A 10,799-nucleotide genomic window follows, 5' to 3' on the forward strand; every position below is an offset into this window, starting at 1 on the left:
ATCCACATTCTGACATGGAAGACTGCTTAGTAGCTTTGGCCTGGTCACTGTCTCTCTCAGCCTAAGCTACTTCAAAGGGTTGTTGTGATGATAAAATGGAAGAGAATACTATGATCCACTTTGGACCCCATTGGGGGAGAAAGGTAGGGGTATAAGTTTTATTTTATTTATTTATAATTAAATTTATATACCGCCCACCCCCGGAGGGCTCTGGGTGGTGTACAACATAAAGCAAAATAACAAAGAGAGCTCAATCAGAAAAAATTAATAGAAATATAAAACGCCTCTAACATTAAAATAACTAAACCCATTTAAAATGCAGCAATAAACTATAGATAGAGTCCAACAGTCTAAAAAACCCACCCTTGGAGCGGGGAACGGCGGGTCCCATAGATGTAATAGGGACCACCTAAAGTAGGAGAAGAGGGGTGCCCTCAGCGGCCAGCCTCACCAAAAGCCTGGCGGAAAAGCTCAGTCTTATAGTCTTACAGTCTTACAGTCTTACAGGCCCTGCGGAACTCACCAAGGTCCCGTAAAAGCATTGGCCCTAGTGAAGGCCAGCCACATCATAGAAGGGCCAGGCACCACCAGGAGATTGGCCTCTGCCGAACGCAGGGGCCGATTTGGGACATGTGGGTTCAGACGGTCCCGCAGGTATGAGGGTCCCAAGCCATGTAAAGCCTTAAAGGTCAACACCAGCACCTTGAAGATGACTCAGAATTCAACTGAATCAAATGTATTAATTAATTTAAATTATGATTAGTAATTATTGAAATACTGACTCGCTCTAAACATATTGACTCAAATAGATCTTCTCCCTTGTTATTTTGCAACAGAACTGAAGCTTTACTGATGAAGGATTGTTTGAAATAATGTAATAACAAATTTCAGCCACATCCAGGCATCAATTGACATGAACAATGTACAATACTCTGCTAACCAATCAATGCCATAAATACTAAGGCTGACAATGAAACTGAAGCATCGTGCACTGGACTGGTCAGTATGCTGCAAGTTCCGGATGGGGCACGAACCTTGGCTTGGACAATATTGTTACTATTCGTTGGTTGGGACTTCGGGGCATGGTCTGGGATGCCCTGCTGCCTACAGTTCATGAGACGGTACTTCGCTTTGGCCCTCCCCATAGTGTGGTGCTCCAACTGGGTGCAAATGACATTCCAGTTCAGAATGGTGTGGTGCTGGCACACTGAATGACTGAGGACCTGCAGGTGCTGCATTGGCGGCTGCCGAGGGCTAGATGATTCTGGTCTTGTTTGCTGGAAAGGAGGGCATGGTGGGATGCACTGAACCCTGGAAAAGTTAACAGGAGCAAGTGGAAAGCTTGTCAGGCCGCAGCCCGGGTGGTACGGGACATGGGTGGTGAAGTTATCCTGCATACAGAGATATCCCATGCGCAAGAGGTGCATTTCCCCCTGACAAAGTCCACTTGTCTGAATGGGGGATGGACATTTGCCTTCATGCCATAAGGGGCACTCTATTGCAGTGGCTAAGTGGCACGCAATAGGCCAGTGGCTCCAGGCTCAGGAAGCTGGGGCGGGAGCTATTGGTAACAGCTCAGTGGCGGTTTGGAGCATAGGAGCACATCCATTTTGGGAAGGCAGAGCTTGCATGCCTGACCTTCCCGCAGTTGGGGGCCTCAATAAGATGCCTGAGGGTAGTGGAGGACTTGATGGTGCAAGCCTTGGGGCTCTGCTTGAGAGCTCGCTACTCCCGGCAGGAAGGGGTGTCACTAAATGGGTACTCAAGTGGCACCTAGTAACTTTCTGTCCCAATCCCCTTGGGGGGACAGTGCCGGGTTCAGCGATTGCTGCCCAAAGGGCCCTGGTTCAGTGGTTCCTGCCCGTATGCCAGGTTCAATGATCACTGCTTGGTGGCCAGGATGTGTCCTTATGTTTGCCTAGCTTCTCATGTTGTTATTAATAAACAGGCTGCGGCCAAATTCTATTCCAACTAAGAATTGTGTCAGTGGTCAATAAACCTAACATCCGCACATCTGCACGTAAGACAATTTGTAGATTAACTTAGCTGTCCTTTTGAGCCACAGTGGTACAACAGCTGTATTTTGAAAGCACAGGAAGGTGAATGGAAAAGTATATCCTTTGTTCCATAAAACAATGAAGAATGATGAATGATAACTCATCCATTTCTTCTAACTAATGGTTGTGATTCAGAATATTCTGGGAAGTACTGGTGATGCAGCAAGGATAAAATGCTTGTCTGAATTACTTTATTAAGAAGTACCCCCGAGAATCCATAAGTTTAGTCACTTTAGAAGCTCCCCCTCTTAAAATCCGCCCATTCCACTTATAGAAGAAATTGGTAAATCTAACTCTCAGCCTCCCACCTGTTAGGTATTTACTCCATTTGCTCCTTATGACAGCAGGAACTACTGAAAGAATCCATAATCTCTCAGAGTTATGAGTTTCTTCTCTCGCTGGCCAGTCACCCCTTCTATTTAAAAAATGCAACGATAATGTAAAACAATAATCTATTTTTCTCCCTCTTATGGCTAAAGGTCAACACTTCTACATGCTGGTTTTCAGCATCTTCTTCAGAAAGCAGCTGACATAGAGGGGCATACAATATTTGCACTCTAAGCACTGCTGCAGCAATAGCCATGTGCAGGTGCCAAGATCAGGGTGCTCAGCTGTAATGCACTCATTCACATTAGTGCATACAAATGCATTCCCCTATTACCAGCAGGGACTGGAGAAAGCACACTTGTGCTCCCAAAGCTCCATCTGCAATAACTGACAACAGGCCAGTTTTTTAACAGATTATTTTAGAGAATATAACTTCTAAGACTCCAAACAGAATCCAAATGTGGTACTGCATTCCCTCTCCATGTAATTGCTATATACAGATCATTTGAATGACCTTCCCGTACATTTTTTTTCCTTTTATTTACTTGCCTGGTAAAACCAATTCTTCATCAAGCCAAATAGTCAGAGATGGAAAATGTAAACCTTTCCAGCTCCTGAAGGAAAAGTTTCTCCCAACAGCTGTCTTGCTTTATGAAAGCATGAAGTCAGTACATCCAATCTTGTGCTATCAATCACGCATGCTGACATTTCCTGCAAACTGTGTCCACAAGACAAACGGGGAAAGGGAACCTAAAAGGAACAACAAATTGCCAAAAAGCAGATGGAATTATGTGCTCGTGTTTATATTTGGCTGTTCAAATTAGCCCCGACTAAAATGCCTTTCCCTTCAGAATTATAGCACTAACACTCATTTGCGCTATTGCTGAAAAACACCTGACACTGGTATTAAGAAATATTGGGTTTAATTGCAGTCCATTAAAATGTGGAAATGTCTTCAATGGAGGATTAATGGTTTAAGTGAACTGTCGGCTTGAAGGGTATTTTAGGCGCTCCTTTTGCAGATGCAAACATCCTCTCTGCCCTCCTCCCTTCTCTGAACTCTTGCTGGAAAGGTCTGCCACATGTTTTTCATCTCCCAGTTCTAGGCTAGTAGCATTTTGAAATACTTCAACATCAGGTTTCTATGATTTGTGACTTTCAGAAGAGTGTTTGGAGGCACAAAAGATGTTAAATTATTACTTGGATTTTGTTCAAAACAATTCTAGTTTCTTCCTAAGAGGACTTTTTTTCCTCCTAAGGAGTATCCAAAGGGGAATTCGTGTTATTTCTATTGTCATATTTTACATGCTTCATTCAGGGTTGGTGGCATTTATCCACTGTTGTTATTCTGAATCAGAAAGCCTCAGCCACATTAGAACTAGTTTAAGGGATGTGTGGGTTCTCTGTGGAACTAAGCTGTTTTTAGACAAAGTTAGACCAAAATCTAAGACAACATACACTGTAAAAACAGAAGGGTTGCAATGCAACCATAAATCAAACTTTGACTATTATTCAATTCAGAAAGCCAACTCAAGCACATTAAAATGACCTGTTTTCCACACATCTGAAACCCAGCTCTCAGATTATTTTTCACATAAACATACCAATGGCAGAATTAGGACTGAAAAGCACTTAATGTGGCATTGGAATGATCTTAAGAATATAAAGTCGTTCATGAGGGGGCAGGGGTGAACCACTCAGGGAGACATATGGGGTCAAATGTCCCCAGGCAGTGGACACAGAGGCCCCTTCCACACGGAGGCGTAATCTACACCGACCCGGCGATGCTGGGACCGTCCACATGGTCCGCTGCCCTCCAACCTCCAGGGGTCGGAGGACAGCGAGGGAGGGCCTTCGGAGGCCAGCAGGGCGACGGAGGCGACGAGGTGAGTGGGAGAGGGACGGGGACAACAGTGCATTCCCGGCGGTGCCGTTCGCACCGTGCCGCAGCCCTCCAACCTCCAGGGGTCGGAGGACAGCGGGGGAGGGCCTTTGGAGCCGTGCAGGGCTAATGGAGGCTAATGTAGGTGCTGGGAGAGAGGATCGGGACAACAGTGTGATTCCTCGGGCTGTGCCGCTCGCACTGTGACGCCTGGAATGCGTTGTTAGGCTAAAACCTCCCTCCAGGAGGGAGGTTTTTGGAGGCAGCCTGAGGTCAGCCTGGGGAGGGGGGGAAGGGAGCTGTCGGCTCATGCTGCCATGCTTTGGCAGCGCGGCCTGTGCTTAACGGCTCCCTCTGACTCCATGCTTTTGCCATCCCTAGGTTGCCACGTTATTGGCCCGGAAAGGGCCTTAGTCACGTGGGGAGCGAAAATTGTCCCCACACCCCTCCTCCTTTGGGTGTGCATAATTTGGATACATGCAACGCGCATCATACCTGAGTGAGTGAATGAGTGAGTGAGTGAGTGTGTGTGTGTGTGTGTGTGTGTGTGTGTGTGTGTGTGTGTGTGTGTGAATGCTAAGTAAATACATCGCACCCGTGTTCTGTGCAGTACCATGTCTATTATATACTGTACACCGCCCAGAGCCCTTCGGGGATGGGAAGGTTTAAAAGTCTAATTAAATAAATAATAAATAAATAAATATCCTGTGGCTTCTGTGTTCGATGGCCAGATGAGCCCCCTACTACCTCTGCCTCCCTGGATTTCCCATGCTGGTCTTGCAAAGGTTGAAAAAGGGCGGGTTGATTCGCAGGGCAAGAGGTGAGGCAGCCAGAAAATAGCACAGAATGTATTTTTACTTCCAGTGGGAGGGGCCTAGGGGGGACTGTTTGCCTTTTCTGCTGGGCAGTGGCATAGTGCCAATGGGGCGAAAGGGGGGCATCATGCGCCGGGAGTGCACCACAGCAGGAACGTGGCCAGGGCATTCTGGGGGCATGGCGGGAGCATAGCATGGTGTTCTGGGGTGGGCAGCACCGCGGCAGCGGCACAGGGCTTGTGCATGCCCTGGGTACAGTTTCCCCTTGCTCCACCCCTGCTGCTGGGGCACCCCAATCTCTTGGACAGTTGGGGCAGGAGGGGAGCCAAATCATAATTTATATCTAGCCTAGACAATTCTGCTTTACAGTGGGGTGGGTGTTGTCTTTTGGGAAATCATTATTTTCCCTTTTCCCACTTCCTTAAAATGTCCAGCTTGCTTGCTTGCTTGCTTTTCTTCCTTCAACCTACCCATCCTTTGGCTCAGTTTCCCTCCCATTACCTTTTATTTTTCTGCTTCTGAATAAAATCACACCCCAACACCTTGCCAATCCAATCCCCAATGCGTTTAGGGCAACCGGAGATTTACTCCCGAGTTAGCATTTTTTAAAAGGAAAGCTATTTGCTGGAGATCCCCAGCTCTGATCCGATCTTGAATTTTAGGAAGACTTACTGACTTGGGCATCAATCCTGTGGAAAGCCAAGAGGCTTACTTGCGAGTAAATGTGACTGGGATCTGAAACGAACAAATGGACTGGCTGTTCCTCAACTGGCTGTTTCGGCCTTGCATTAAAGGACTGCAATGATTTGTTGGAAATTCCTTGAAGCCAGTAAAGCCAGCTTTTGACCTGTCTGTGAAGTTTAATTTCCCAGGGAAAGGGTTGGTAAGCCAGTGCCAGTTACCTTAAAGCCCCCACAGCAGTTTGGCCTAGCGAACAAAAGGTGGGGAGGAGGTGGTTAAAAAAAGAAATAACATTGAATAGATTTGATTTTTTGTTATACATATGCGCGTGCATAAATGTTTTAAATCCATGCACTGTCTGTCTAAAAGTATTCTCTCTACTGTTTTCCCCATAAAATTTACGTTTGCTTGTTTTCCTTTGACATTGCAAATTTAAACTACATTCCTAACATTAAAATGTTCTGTTACCAAAGTTCATCCTGTGCACGCATGTTTGGAATTCTTCCCCCCACCCCAGGTCCATACACTGACTTCAAGACCTGGTGTAAAAAAAGTTGTTTGGTCATGGTGGGGCAGGGTGGTTGCCCATACTCAGGGGTGGAAAACTCAGATTTTGCACTGGGCTACATTTTTCCTAGATACACCTCTGTGAGGGGGTCTAGCTTGCTTTTTGTCCCTTTGTAATCTCTAAAATAAATCAAGAGTTACCTCTAACCAAAACCATCCACGTATCTTATTAGCTGTGCAAAGATACCAAGGGACCAACAGGAAGTGATAATACAATTTTGCTAGTCTTACTAAGCTAACTTAATACCTGAATAGTTTGAGAAACCTGTCATCATAATTGAACCTTGATAGTGTCATTCTTGATAGTGTCTTCCATTGCAGTGTAGTGGTTAAGAGTGGTGAACTCTAACCTGAAGAACATGTCTTGATTCCCCACTCCTCCATATGAAGCTTGCTGGGGGACCTTGGACCAATCACAGTTCTCTCAGCCCCATCTGCCTCACAAGGTGCCTGTTGTGGGAAGAAGTGAAGGAGATTGTAAGCCACTTTGAGACTCCTTACAGTTGAAAAAAAGGGGTATAAATCCAAATTCCTCTTCCTCTCCCTCCTCCTCCTCTTCCTCCTTCTCCTTCTCCTTTTCCTCCATATTCAAATTACTCTTGGCAAGGTTGAAAACGTGTATATACATTCCACTCATCCATACTTCACCACCTCAATAACATTTTTACAAACAAACATACCAATCATGTATTAGGCACTATATATGGGAGTACAGTTCAACAAGAATTGCCACGTTTACCACCTCATGCTCTGGATATGATCTTTTTACAATCATAAAACAACCTTATCCTTTTTACAATCATAAAACATCCTTATTTACTAGGCAGATAGTTCTTTCTACAATAAACAGTAAGGTTTTGTTCCAGCAACCTGGACAAAATCCTCAGGTGTTAGTGAGGAGAAAACTGATGTTAGTACACAGCAAACATAATTAGGGCAGTTTTGCTCACTCAATACTACATTTTTACCAACGTTAAACATATTGTGAGCATTTGATAAAATGATAGCCAAACAGGATTTGTTTTAAAAGAGCAATTTTTGATGGCTGATGTGGGACTAATGAAATAAATGCTGTAATTAAACACCTTCCATGATCTATGGACTTTATGTGAGAAAACTTGGGGTTCTTGGAGTTTTATACAAAATTATTTGTATAAAATCATGTTAACTTAATCATGTAAAATTTGTTAGTCTCCAAAGACTAGTGATCATAATCTGAAGCAGAAGGCAAAAGGTAATAAGATGGAAAAAGTAGCAAGTTCATAATTCCTGAAAAAAAACTAACCTATTTATTTGAGAAAAACTGGCCCATTCACTCTTGACTTCATTCCTAGTAAAAATAAACTTATATTTTTAAAAATTCAGAACTATCTGTTGTCATTAGGGGGAGGAGGGTCTCAGTCACATTTCCTTGATGGCAGTTTTAATTCTCATACTAATTGTTCGTCAACCTCTAGGTGAGACCTGTAGATCCCTTGAAATTACAATTGATCTGCATCCAACAGAGTTCAATCCCCCTGGAGAAAGTGGCTACTTTGGAGAGTGGAGTTTATGGCACTTTACCCTGGTGAGTCCCTTCCTCTTCTGAAACTCTGCCAATCCCAGATTCCATTCCCAAAATCTGAAGCAATTTCTCAATTTGGAGATAGTAATTCCATGTGCATAAGAATTAATCTGTAAGTCTATAAAGCATGGTACACAAATGTTCTCTCACAAAACATTATATAACAACCTCTTTTCCTTATATAAAGGAAGCAAACAGTTTTTAGTTGAATCATTAAACAAGTTAAGAGGTTTATTTTTATTTTATTTTCAATTGGAAGGGGCTGTTCCCTCACTCTCCTCTTCTGCTTTTATTTTCTCAACGAGGCCTACACAAAATAAACACAATCTGGATGAAAGTATTTTAACCAAAAAATCCAAACGGCTGTCACTTGTGTGTACCAAATACTATACCCAATTCTATACTCCCTGTTGAGTTAAAACCCTTGCCTGTAAAATTCTGATTCTTTTAAATTTCAGTTTCCAATTCCCAAGAGGAAGTCAGTGTAAGCATTTTCATTATTGACAACTGCACAAAAAAGATGTTTGTGGAACATCTTAAAAATGGCAACTGCCTCTTTTCACTCTGCACACCCAAAACAAGACATCCAGGGGGATGACTTAAAAAGAGGTGGCTTCTGGTGTGATTTCCAGACAGCAAAGGCATCAGAGGGGGAAAGAGGCTGCTTCCCATCCAATCGGTTTGCTCTCTGGTCAGTTTCACCTCAACTTGCACCCACAGTCCCAATGCTTTTCAGTGGGAGTCCTCCGAGAGGCTAGCTCCTCCCAGGGGCATACCGCCCAGGGGGACATATGAGGTCAAATGTCCCCAGGTGGTGGCCATTTAGTCACTTGGGGGGACTTGCCTCCACACCCCTCCTCCTTCCTACCCATGTCGGAGTCTAGGGGCGACCCCCGCCTCAGACTCACCCAGCCACCCCATCCCAGCTACCTGGAGGGCAGGAGGCCTGCGCCCCCAGCAAACAGATCAGCAGCGAGCAGCCCCTTGACAGAGAGCTCAGCCATGAGCTACAAGAGCCCAGCAGCCCCAGGTGAGTCAGCAGGCCCAAGGATGGCCCCCACACCTCACAGGGAGGCTGTGTGTGAGGCTGAAGCAAGCCGGCATGGAGATGGGCTGGGTCCGCAGAATAAGAAGGGTGTGTGGCATTAATTGGCTGGAGGGTTGGAATGCACACAGAGGGAGGATGGGGAGCATAAAAGGGGAGAATCATAAGAAGGTGGGGAAGGCGGCCACCCATGGGGTGAGGACCCAGTTCTTGCTCCAGGCTCCATTTTCTGTCAATATGCCACTGGCTCCTCCAAAATACATATTCTTTTAAAAAATAGGTAAACTGTAACAGCAGAACCAGCTGAGTACAACTATGAACTTCTTGGGCTGAAAAGACACCCAGGATCAGAGCCTGCAGAGCAAACATCCTGGGGCAACTTTCAGCAAATGGCAACTGGGAAAATCCCTTCAGCAGCACCCAAAATGTTGGATGCAAGCTGAGGGTGAAACTGACCCAGTGGCAGAGCTACAATGAGGTGGAGGGGACAAACGCCCCAGGTGAAGGTGCATGTGCAGGGGGGTTGGAGAATTGCTCCCCCACCCCTCCCCTCAGGCTGCTTCCATGGTCTGCAGCAGGCTCTGCAGCCCGCAACAGCTTCCACGGACCACAGCAGGCTGTTTTTGTTTTTAAAAGGGAGGTGAGGGGTGTTTTGAGGGTGCATGGGGGGCACAGCCGCCATTTTGCCCTGGCTGCCATTTTCTCTTCCTATGGCACTGAACTGACCAGAGAGCAAAATGGTCGGGCAGGAAAAATAAGATGCCTCCTGAGCTCTGCATTCCACACAACTTGTCAGGAGACGTCTTGCTTAGGGAGAAAAGGTGCACTTGGAAGTGTTCTCCAAAAAAGATGCCTTGAGCTAAAATAAGGTGTCCCAAGGACATCTTGGAAAGAAAACTGCACAGAGTGCCTTCTCAGGATGCCTTTTTAAGCATCCTCAGAACATCTTATTTAGGCTGTGTGGAACAGATCTATGAGTGTAGGATTCTTTACAAATATGATGTGAGAGAGCTTTGTAGTGGAATTTGAACATTGCCATTTTCATGCATAATCTTTTAATATATGAATGCCTCAGTCAAAGGGCAGGCTTATCGCTCAGATCCTAGCAGTGTACATTGAATAATACTGCCATTTGCTCCCACAATAGCGTTTGTATGGAATTTGAGAATCCAGAGTGAATTTCAGAGTCCACTTTGATAGTTAATAGAAATTATGTATAACCCTATGCAGCCCCTCTTTCTATGCTCAGTCAATGAATACAGGTCATATTTGCTTTCCTTGATCAAGCAGAAGGCCAGGTCTTCCTGGAGACAGGGAAGGTGAACTCCATTCATGTAATAGCCTAGCAAATGCAGACACCAAGGGAAAGATGGGGAAACCAGACCTGTGTTATGATCTGTGGGGATCCATCAACACACAGAGCACTTGACACATATGGAAAAGGCGCTATTATTTCTTCAACTATCAGCAGGTAACTTGGTAGAATGCTTAACCAGTTAATCATTATTCATTTCTACTGAATTCCAGTCCAGTTACAGACATGATGTAATAGAACACAAGTACTACAACAAACTCCTGCTAAAAATCCAGAATCTAGAAGAATGTAAATAATAGGAAAATAAAACAGCAAAGTCAAAACAAGTTACTATATTACTATAAGCAGGGAAAGCAAAAATGCAGTTATTTCTGTACATAACATCAGTAGGCAAAAATTATAAGAGCTCCAAAGAAACCAAGGCTCATGGCTGACTCCCCTATGAACAGAAATCAATACTAGCAAAAAGAAGGAAAATGAATGTAATAAAGGCAAGTTGTTTTTCAGTTAGGGGCAGTTTCCCAACTTGCTATACTTCAACAAGGA

The sequence above is a fragment of the Sphaerodactylus townsendi genome, linkage group LG03, assembly GCF_021028975.2.
Source record: "Sphaerodactylus townsendi isolate TG3544 linkage group LG03, MPM_Stown_v2.3, whole genome shotgun sequence".
NCBI classification, from domain to species: domain Eukaryota; kingdom Metazoa; phylum Chordata; class Lepidosauria; order Squamata; family Sphaerodactylidae; genus Sphaerodactylus; species Sphaerodactylus townsendi.